We start from the raw sequence: 11,401 nt of genomic DNA, 5'->3' as shown, positions 1-11,401 counted from the left end.
TCACACACACAAACATTTTTGTCCATCAGGTGTCTATATTTTCGAAAGAATAAAACAGAATTACATACTATGAAATGTATAAACCTATGTTTAAGAAAAAATAAAAAGCTGTTACGGGGCCGCAGAGGTGGCTCAGCAGTTAAGCGCACTGCCTGTTCTTCCAAAGGATCAGGGTTGAACCCAGCACTCACTTGGCCCCTTACAGTCACTTGTCAGTCTGGTTCCAGGCAATCTGATGCCCTCTTCTGGCCTGTACAGGCACCAGGCAGGTCTTAAGTCCAATTAGAGAGGTGTTGGTTACCACCAAGGTATGAATACCACTACTGCACCTTAGGGTTTTCATGCCGTCCTGGTTGTTGTTTTGGCTCATAAGCATCATAGTTGGGTAGAACTTGGTTGCTTCCTTCGCCTTTAGAAACTGGCATGGGGCCTTCTAGAATCACGAAAGCTAGTCCTCAGAGAGTAGGTGTTCAGGTCAGTTACAGTTCAGGGGCTTCTGCGCCCTTTGTCTGAAGTGCTTGGTGTCCTCAACAACAGGGCCTTACCTGCCACCTCTAGAGGCAACCAAGTGGTAAAGCAACAGCCTGTAATGTTTGGGATCTCTTGGACAACTCTTCCTGTCTTCGTTGTTTTCCTACTGCTGTAAAGAGACACCATGACCAAGGGTTAGAGTCCGTGGCCATCATGGGGAAGAGCATAGTGACAGGCAGGAGGGCACGTTGCTGGAGCAGCACCTAAAGCTTGTGAGGCAGAGAGAGAGAGAGAGAGAGAGAGAGAGAGTTAAGAATTGCATGGGCTTTTCAAATCTCAAAGCCCAACTCCAGTGACTCACCTTTTCTAACAAGACCACACCTACTAACCCTTCCCAAACAGTTCTACCATCAGGGACCAAGTATTCAAAAATGCTTGCCTATGGGGGCCATGCTCGTTCCAATTACCACACTGAACTACAACCCTAAAGAGGTCTTCTCATGTCTGGTGTTGTGGTTTATGTTAGATCTTCTTTGGCTCTTGGAGGGACCACTGTCAGTTCAGATGGGAGAGTTTTATTTAAACTATGTGTGTATATTTATGCAATGATTTGTGCACTGTTGGTATTTTTAAGAAGCTAGCACCAGTGGATAATGCCATACCCATCCCGTGTAGTCAGCTCTGCTTAAACCCTGAAGGTCACAAAACAAAGATGAAAGAAAAATATATAGTGGGAGAGATACATGTAGGGGAGTGGGCTTTGGTGTGAAGGAGAGGTAAAAGAAAGTGGGTTTCTGTCTGAACAGAATTAATAATCAAAACTGAAAAGCACTAAAATTTCCATGAGGAAAATGGCTGAATAAATTATAGTCCATCTAAACTATGAAATAGTATTATTTTATTTGTTTTGTTTTTGTTTTTTGAGACAGGGGCTTCCCTGTGTAGCCTTGGCTGTCCTGTACTCACTTTTTGACAGGCTGGCTTTGAACTCATGAACTCACAGAGATCTGCCTGCCTCTGGCTCCCTGAGTGCTGGGCTTATAGTCATGTGCTACCACACCTGGCTCAGTATTTTTCTTTTCAAGACAGGGTTTCTCTGTGTATCCCTGGCTGACCTGGAACTCGCACTGTAGACCAGGCTGGCCTGAAACTCAGAGATCAGCCTGCCTCTGCCTCCTGAATGCTAGGATGACAGCCATGTGCCACCGCTGCCTGACTAGCATCTTAAATGTCTATGATTGTATCTTTATGAAAAGAAAAGTAAATTTCAAAATAATACATATGACATGATTCCATTTTTTTGGTTGTAGTTGTTGTTCCAGGAAAGAAAGAAAAAGGACATTAAAAACCGGCATGCACATGTGTGCATGTGGGGTATGGGTGGGTGTGTGTGTGTGTGTTTGTGTGTGTGCGCGCGCATGTCTGAGATGAACACTTTGTAGTTCAGGCTGGCCTGAACCTCTGTAAAAAGAAAAAAGAAATGTAGCGGCCTAAACAAGCCATCCAAGAAAACTCTTAAAAAGTGTGAGAAGGTTGGGATGCTGAAGTTAACTCTTCACAGTTGATGTCTTCCGGCGGGGAGTGTGGGAGGAGAATGACTCAGTTCTATTTAAAGGGCAGGCCACCGAGAGTTTTACCATGCCCCAGTGAGTATATAGATAACGCAAATTGGACTTCTTTTCCTTTTCCTTTTTCTCTTTTAATTTTAATTTGAAGTTTTCACTTTTGGGGGGTGGATAGGACTGGGAAATGAGTGTGATTGGGGCACATGAGGTAAAATTCTCAACGAATCAATAAAAATACTTTAAAACTATATTTGTACTTTGCTCTTCACACACACTAACCAAGTGTTCTATCACTGGGCTAAATTCCCAACCCTAAAAGTGTCTGTTGTGTCACTTTTCCTGGTAGGATGTGAATAAAAGCCTGTTCCACCCAGGCAGGTTACAACAGCAGGTGGATTCTTACAAGAGCATGGGTGACTCAGAGGCAGCTTCATCCTCAAACCATTCAAGGATGACAGCCGCATCACTGGAGTTCCTCTCAACCTGTGTGCAGCTCTACCAAGAGCTACTTGCTGCTTATGTAACTTCCGGGAAAGGCTTTTGTCGGGGGATGTCTTAGTACACTATGTATTCAAATGCTGCTTTTGGTCCCTAGAGATCTGGTTGCAGTGCAGACGTTGGCATTGTCATTATTATTGAAGTATCTCCTGTCTCGACATTGTGTAAAAATTTGTTCTCCATCATCTCTGATTGGTAATAAAGAGTCATAAAGAGCCGTACGCCTGTAGCTGGGCAGGAGAGTTAAGTTGACTTATGAGCCCGTTGACAGGGTCCCAGGGGGAGAGCAGAGAGAGAGACAGAGAGGAGAGGCCACCATGAGGAAGTCACCTTGAGGTCAAGGATGAAGCAAGAGAAGCCAGGGAGAGACTAAGATGGCCGGTAACAGACCAGGGTGGGAAGTGGGCCAGTCCAGCATAATCAGATTAGAATAGATGAGTATCTTCCCAGCTATAGTGCCTAAAGATATTGTTAATAAATATGTCTCCATGACATTATTTGGGAGCAAGGGCATCATTGGGGGAGGAAGGCCTTTAATTTTACAGGCTTTGTAAGTTTTGTTAACTTTTTGGGGGGCTCTTGTGCCTTTCTTGTAATTTTTGTGAATCTTCTATACAATGATGTGCATTAACTCTGAAAACCTCTGCCCACTTCCCCAAGGTCTATGTAGCCCTTATTTCCCCCTCCCAACCCCCCAGTTAAGAGTTGCTGTTTCACTGGAAACCAGCTCTATCAGCAAGGGAAGTCAAGGCAAGAACCTGGAGGCAGGAGCTGAAGCAGAGGCCATGGACAAATGCTGCTTTTTGCTTCCATACAACCCAGGAGCACCTTTCCAAGAGTGGTACCGCCCACAGTGAGCTAGCACCTTCTTTATCAATTATCAACAGCAACAACAAAAATGACTATGGACTTATCTATAGGCAATGTGATAGAGGCACTTTCTCAACTGATGTTTCTCTTCCCAGATAACTCTGGACTTGTTTCAAACAAAACCCAAACAGCACCAATCACAAATTCTACAGTAAACACCGTTCCCCAGGAGATGCCACCTCATACCACAGGACACAAGAGAGCCATTCTGAAAGTCCCTGGAAGGAGGCACCACCCTCAGATGTCCCAGCCTCAGTTGCTTGTCTTACCGTCCAGAGCAGGGACCATGCAACTGCTCCTCTCAAACGCATCTTTGGTTCTTTCAACCCCTGTTTGGGCTCCTAGAGTGTTATGTTTTCTTCCTGGGGAGACGTGAACAAAAGTCTATTCATTTCAGTGAGGACATTGATGACAGGCCAAGGGAACATCTTCACTCAGGTCTCCCTTAGTGAAGCCGTGAAGTTACTGGGGTTACTTCTGCAAACACCGGTGAGTTACTCACAGCCTAGCGAGTGGTGACTGGAAGTCAGCTACATCGCCAGACAATTCCCACAGCCTGGCTGACAACTTACAAAAGCTGCTTCCAGGCAGCTCAGCAAACATGCTCCTTCCCCTCAGTGCTGTTTAACTCATCTAACCTCAGTCAGGGGTCCTGAGGGTTTCATACCATCTTACCAATTCTTGTTCCCCACCCCCACCCCCAGACACTATTTCTCTGTGTAGCCTTGGCTGTCCTAACTCACTTTGTAGAGCAGGTTGGCCTCAAAATCACAGAGATCCACCTGCTGAGAGACCAAAGAATTAAAAATTAGGTTCTTGGGTTATTGGATTAAAGCTTAAATCACAAGCCTGAACAAACACCAGGCACATGTCTGGCCAGCTTCAGGGACTAACGGGCCTTACTGCATTCCTTTCCACCCACTAGAGATACTGTTGCCAGGAAACCGGCCCAGATCACCCCTCTCCCCTAGCAACAGTCAATCGGCACAGGACAGGACATTCTGACTAAAGCCCAAGACCAGATGCCTGCTCCCCATCACAAGAGAGAACAAAGAAAGCCAGAACCGGTTATGGTTTGGGGACCTTCCCACAGCCAATTGTTTTAAAAATCCCCTTTTGTGTTTCAACCAATAGAAGCTTGCCAGGCTGGAATTTCCTTGCTTTGGGGGCTCTGGAAGGTACCTATAAATCACCCTTAATTCTGAGTTTGGGGCTCTTGGTTGGATACCAGTGCCTTGGTGTCTGTGAGAGTCCCAGCTCAAGCTGCGAATAAAGATCCTTGTGTGTTTTGCAATGGACTGTACTCAATGGTGATCTTTTGGGGATCTTGCAAACACTGCCTCTACTCCCCTCACCCCCAACTGCTGGGATTAAAGGCATGCACAACCACCACCTGGCAGTTCTTGCAATCTTTAAAAGATGTATTTCTTTATTTGTGTGTGTCAATGTCTATGTATGTGAGTTTGAACACACATGTACAGTGGATGTACAGAGGCCAGAAAAGGGCGCTGAGTGTGCTCTTTTAGGACTCCCATTTTCTCCCTGAATCAGGAGCTTGTATCTTCTCAGCTAGGCTGGAAGCCAGGGAGTCCAGGACTTTCCCATCTCAGAGCTGGGCTTACAGGCTTGCACAGGAAACCCTCATTATGTGAGTACAGGGATCTGTAGTCTGGACCTCACAGTTGCATGGCAAGAGCTCCAATTTGCTGAGCTATCTCTCTGGGCCCTGAGTTCTTGAAATTTGCTTGTGAGTTTTGTGAGTCTCATCCTCATTTCCTTCCAGGAGGGAACATTTCCATCCAGATGAAATAACTATACAACACTCTGCCTTCCCTCAGTCATCTAAGTGGAGTGCTGGGGGATGTAGTCCAGCGTTGGAGCATTTGCCTAACAATAAAGCCCTGAGTTCAGTTCCTAGTACTGCAAAAATCAAACTAAAACATTAAAACCTTTAAGGGACCAGGTGTAGTGGTGTGTACCTGTAATCTGAGTGTTTGGGAGGCAGGAGAGAAGGATCAGGCATTCAAAGTTATCTTTGGCTGCATAGTGAGTTTGAGGTATCTGGGTTATGTGAGACCCTGTCTCAAAATAATTGTAATTGAATGCTCAAATTTTTACACTATGCTGGATATTGTAGCTGCTGCTTTTTTTTTTTTTCCTGAGGCATGAGGATCTCTTAAGCCCAGACACTGAAAACCATACTGAGAAACTGTAAGGTTTAAGCTCCAATGCCAGGAAATGAGGAGGGTAGTGGAAGGCCAGGAGGTTATAGAGATTGTGAGGATCTGTGAGCAGATAAGACACACTTTACTTGCATATAAAAGACACAGACTGCTACTCAGGCAGCTCCCCAAAGGTAGATGCCAGCACACGAGGGCAAACACAAAGACTGCCTCATAGACTCCACAAAGGTAGGTACACAGGCCCTCAAACAAACACACAGGCAGACTGGCAAAAGCAGAAGTGAAGGGCTCAGACCTCTGGCCACAAGGCTATTTTATACAGAGTCCATACAACATTGGCATTCTGATAGGAAAGTATTATAATTGATTTCATCACTCTTTACTTTCAGGTTCCCTATACACCCTGGGTCAGCCATTTTAGACTGACTCATACCATATATCCATATTAGCACTATATCATCTAAACATAAACTGGTCCTTAAAGCCTGTTCCCAAAACAAACAGCAAAACAACATACAAAAACAAGAATTTTTACAATAGTTCACATGAAAACAGGCATTTTTTTTAAGTTAAGCGTAATGCAGACAATGTGGTAGACATTTAGAACTAACAAGTTTGTTGATAATTTAAGGGTAGAGAGAACAGTGACAAGACATCATTATTCTACATTACGTGTGAAAATTACTCATAGCACTTCAGTCTACCCACACATTCTTTTGGTATCAGATTCCATTCCTTACATTTCAAAGAGTAAAATGGTCCAGGAGAGGCCAAATACTATGCATCACGCCACGACCTCCCAGATGGGTGATGCAATGTAACAAAATGACTGAGACATCAAACATCAGTGGTTTAACTCTTGAAATTTATTTCCAAATTGCACCAAATTCCATTGCAGCTATCTTTTGTCAGGAATCATGTTGGGAAATCACGGCAGCACGCAGGCAGACATGGTGTTGGAGGAGCCATGAGTTCTCCATCTTGATCTTGAGACAGTAGAAGGGGATTGTTCTACACTGGACAGAGCTTGAGCCTTAGGAAGCCTCAAAGCCTACTCCCACCATGGTACACTTCTTCCAACAAGGCCACACCTACCCCTAAAAGGCTACACCTGTACCTCCTAAAAGTGCCACTTCCCATGGGCCAAGCACTGTAACACATGAGTCTATGGGGGGGCCTAACCTATTCAGACCACCATAAAGACCATCACTAGATGGGACTCATTGACCCTAATTAGACCTACAGAACTGTAAGCCAAAATAAACTTCCTTTCTTTCATATGTACCCAATGCACAGTATTATGTTATTAATAATACTAAATAGACTAAGGCACAGGCTTCTTCCATAATTTCCTCTGGATTCAACTAACAAAAATAAAAACAAATAAAGTGCCTGAAGAGACAGCTCAGTGGTAGATGACCTTCCTAGCAAGACCAAGGTCCTAATTAGTGTCCAGCACCATACACATGCATACTAGTTGTGGTTCTTTAAAGAGTTATAGAACTTGTAGAATGAATCTATATTTGCAAATTATATATAATATATATGCAATTAATCTAAATCTCTTCACTTTAGTTGCAGGCAAAGTCTTCAGAGGTAGGGAAAAGTTCAAACCACCCACAGCGCGCACACACACACACACACACACACACACACAGCTATATATACATACACACACAACCTATATATATGGGGTATATATATGTATATATAGATATATATGGGATTTATTGGAATATATATGGGATTTATTTGAATGATTTACATGTGCAGTCCAGCTAATCCAACAATGTCTGGCTGTGAATGCAAAGTCCAAGAATCCACAAGTCTAAATGTCTCAGCCGGTCTTCAGTATATGATAGAATCCTATAGAAACAGGCTCCAATGCCAGCGAAGAAATGCATCTGTTAGCAAGCCGAGGGGAAGCAAAGAGCAAAAGCTTCCTTCACCTGTATCTCTACACAGACTTCCAGTGAAAGGTATGGCCTATATTAAAGGTGCATCTTCCCACGTCAGGATCTGAATTAAAGGGCTGTGACTTGCAGGCTTGAGATCCGGGTCAAAGGTACGTGTCTTCCCACCTCAACAGCCCGGACTAGAAGTGGATTCGCCCGCTTCAAACCAAGCAGAGACTCTCTTACAGGCATGCCCTCCATTCCTGGTTTGTAGTTCATTCTAGATATAGTCAAGTTGACAACCCAGAATAGCCGTTGCGCATGCCTGCACGCATAGCAAAGACATGGAGTAAGCCATAGTACAGAGACCACCATAAACACCTTGCCTGAACACGCCGCTTCTGATTACCTTCCCCTGATAAGAAGCATTCGCTTGGACGGTGCAGTGGTCCATCCCTGCAATCCCAGTGCTCAGGAAGTTCAGAGGCAGAACTGAGTCTGAGGCCAGTCTGGTCTATAAATTGAGTCCAAGACAGCCAACACTATGCAGAGAAACCCTTTCTCAAAAAATAAAAAAATAAAAAAGCGTGGACAGGCATTATCTAAAAACACCCCTTCATATTTAAAGGGAGTACAAATTTTAAGCCTGCTACAGCTATGCTAATCAAAGCTGCCCTCTGGAATTTTATACCAGAGCTGGGAGAGGCTGTTTCTTAAAATAAAGAACCATTTCTCTGAGAAATCAGAATGGAAAATAAAGACAAATAGAGACAGTCAAGTAGCATCAGACAAAATAAAATCTCCTTAATAGTCAATGTATGCCTTCTCCCTTGGATTGGTTACCCCTTCCTGTGTAACACATCACCATGACATTTATTGATTGAAAGCAACATTTAGTAATGCTTGGTTTCGATGGCTCACAAGTAAGTTAGCATAGTGTGGTTTCTCCCTGACTGCGGTCATTTGAACCTTGGACAGTGGCTGAAGACTCTGCCTCCCAAGAGCGCTCCCTTAACCTAGCTCTCGGCGAGAGGCCTCATTTCCCCTGTCTTCTGTCAGAAAGCCCAAGTCTCACCACATGAGCCCTTTTCAGATTCTGCCCCAGTGTCTTTAGGATGTGGCCGCTAACTTCCCCCAGAGTGTGACCCACGAGAGAGAAACACTGAAATCAGAGGGCCTTTTAGGACTTCCTCTCTGAAAAAACACAGTTACTTCCACTTCATATTACTCACTAGAAGCAAATCCTATAAAACAATTTGTGACATATTTTCTTCTTTTGTTTTGTCGAGACAGGGTTTCTCTGTATAGCCCTGGCTGTCCTGGAACGTGCTCCTGTAGACCAGGCTAGCCTCGAACTCACAGAGTTCTCTGTCTCTGCCTCCCCAGTGCTGAGATTAAAGGAGTGGGCCATCATGGCCGGCTGATTTGTAGACTATTTTCAAGCCACCACAATGTGCAGCACTTTGGCTTTCTCGGGCAACACCTCCTCCCTTTTGTGAGACAGGATCTTGCTGTGTATGTAGTTCAGACTGGCCTCAAACTTGCAGTCCTCCTCTTTGAGTGTCAAAGTGATAGGGGAATACTACCCTGCCTATCTAAACTTTCCCTGTTTTACCTAGGCTTGTTCAAGATAGGTTTTGGTTATTAGAGTATAAACTGGCATAATCTGTTTCTTTTTCCTTCTTTCATTCCTTCTTCCTTTCCTCCCTCCCTCCTACCCTTTTCCCTCCCTCTCTCTCTCTCTCTTTCTTTTTGTAGCTTTTCTGAGACAGGGTTTCTCTTTGTAGCCGTAGCCTTGGCTGTCCTGGACTCGCTCTGTAGAACAGGCTGGCCTTGAACTCACAGAGATCCACCGGCCTCTCTGCCTCCACGGATACTGGGATTACAGGAGTGCACGACAATACCTTTTTTTTTTTATGTGCATTGGTGTTTTACCTGCATGTATGTCTTGTGAGGGTGTTGGATCCCCTGGAACTGGAGTTACAGGCAGTTGTGAGCTGTCATGTAGGTGCTGGAAATTGAACCTGGGTCCTGTAGAAGAGTAATCAGTGCTCTTAACTGTGAGGCCATCTCTCCAGCCCCGCATAATCATTTTCAAAAAAATCTTTTTGCAATAGCTACCAAAGTAGAATGTAGGCATTACCCTAAGACTTATCAATAATATTTCCAATATATGTGCAAAGTATGTGCTTTCTTATATACAGTAGGCTCAAAATAGGCAGAAATAGTGTGTGCTGGATTGCTAAACAGAGATTATCTTTTATTGATTTAGGAGAGTTGTGTAATGGTTTCAAAACTCAAACAATCCATTCTGCGAAGAAGTTCCTTAAGCAAGAAAATAAAGAACCCTGGAAGTTGTTTATTTCAGGAAGTCCCTGAAACTGATCAGGTTCACTAGGCCACCTCGCTGCCAGAGTAAGCAATAAAAGCTGAGATTCCCTCTTAGTGAGGGAAGTTGAGCTGCAAAGAAGACTCTCAGCCAAGCCTGCCTTGTCTTTGAAAATGCACAAACCAGCCAAGCGGCGTGGAAGAGGTTTAGGCCAACTGGAGACCCCTGGTGAGCTGCCTGCAGGCTATACGGTGTGCTCCATGTTCCCAGCTTTGTAAACTGTAATCATGCTGGTGTGGGCTTTGGTGATACAGCTGTCACCAAGTAATTTCTGCTCTGGTAAGTAACCCCAATAAAACTCACTGGTTCTCCAAGTTGGACTTTGGTGGTATCTGTACTTTGGCCTGTCACGGGTTCCCTATCTGGAGTGAGTAAAAGTGTGTGTTGCATCTTTCCAGGAAATGTTTCTCCACACAGCAGCGGGTGAGGGGGTAGAATTAATAGGAGAGGTTATGGAAGATGCTTCTGGACTCTGATATTGCTCTTGCTCTGTCCTAATCTAGTAGAGATCACATCTTTATGCTTAGTAAAAAATGTGTTAATTGCATGGAGGTGGAGGCGGAGGTAGTAGTGGCAGCATAAGCACACCTTTAACCCCAGGGCTTGGGAGACAAAAGCAGGCATACTCTAAGAGTTTGAGGCCAGCCCTGTCTACGTTTCCAGTTCCAGGACAGCCAGGGCTACACGAAGAAACTCCATCTTGAAAAGCACCTCTGCAGTATTAATCTATATTTATAATTTAGGAATATACATTAAGCTACAAAATCTTACCTCAAAAAAGGCATTGTAAATGAAACAACCACTTGAAACCTCTAACAAGGCCTTATTGTGTAGCCTTGACTGACATAGGATTTGCTATATGGACCAGGGTGACCTTAAACTTACAGTGATCCTCCTGCCTCAGACTCCCTAGTGCTGAAATTATAGGCATGTGCTGCCACACCCTGACACACAATTACTTTTCTGTGTGTGTGTGTGTGTGTGTGTGTGTTTGTAGTTCCACCTGGCCTGAAACTTACTATTCAGAGTAAGTTGACCTCCATCATCTTCCCCAGTTATGGGATAACATGAAATGAATAATTATCTTCTAATGGGATATGTAACCTAGACGCTCTGTGTAGTTCTGGATGCTCTGGAACTCACTCTGTAGACCATACTGGCCTCAAGCTCAGGGATCCCAGTGCGTCTGCCCCCCAAGTGCTGGGATTAAAGGCGTGTGCCACCACTGTCCTGAATCCTAGACTTAATTTTTCCTTTTTGTTGTTGCTGTTCTGATATATGGCTTTAAAGGATATAGTTCTCTTGGGTGAATGGGCTTGATGAAAGGCAGCTCTGTTCCAAGTAGTTATTCAGTGATCTGAATGCCTTTCATCATGTTATTCTAATGTCTGCTAGGTCCTTGTTGGACCTAGCAGAATTAGAATCTGTTGCATTGGGTTACAGACGGCAGGTGAAGAAAAAAAAGAGATAATGCCTTAAGGACTAAGCCAGCATGCCACTTTGTCTCCAGTTTCATCAACGAGAATTAAA

Source organism: Psammomys obesus, unplaced genomic scaffold (genome assembly GCF_907164565.1).
Source record: "Psammomys obesus unplaced genomic scaffold, mPsaObe1.curated_primary_1811, whole genome shotgun sequence".
NCBI lineage: Eukaryota > Metazoa > Chordata > Mammalia > Rodentia > Muridae > Psammomys > Psammomys obesus.
The sequence above is the reverse complement of the archived record's forward strand: the minus strand, read 5'-3'. Positions refer to the sequence as shown.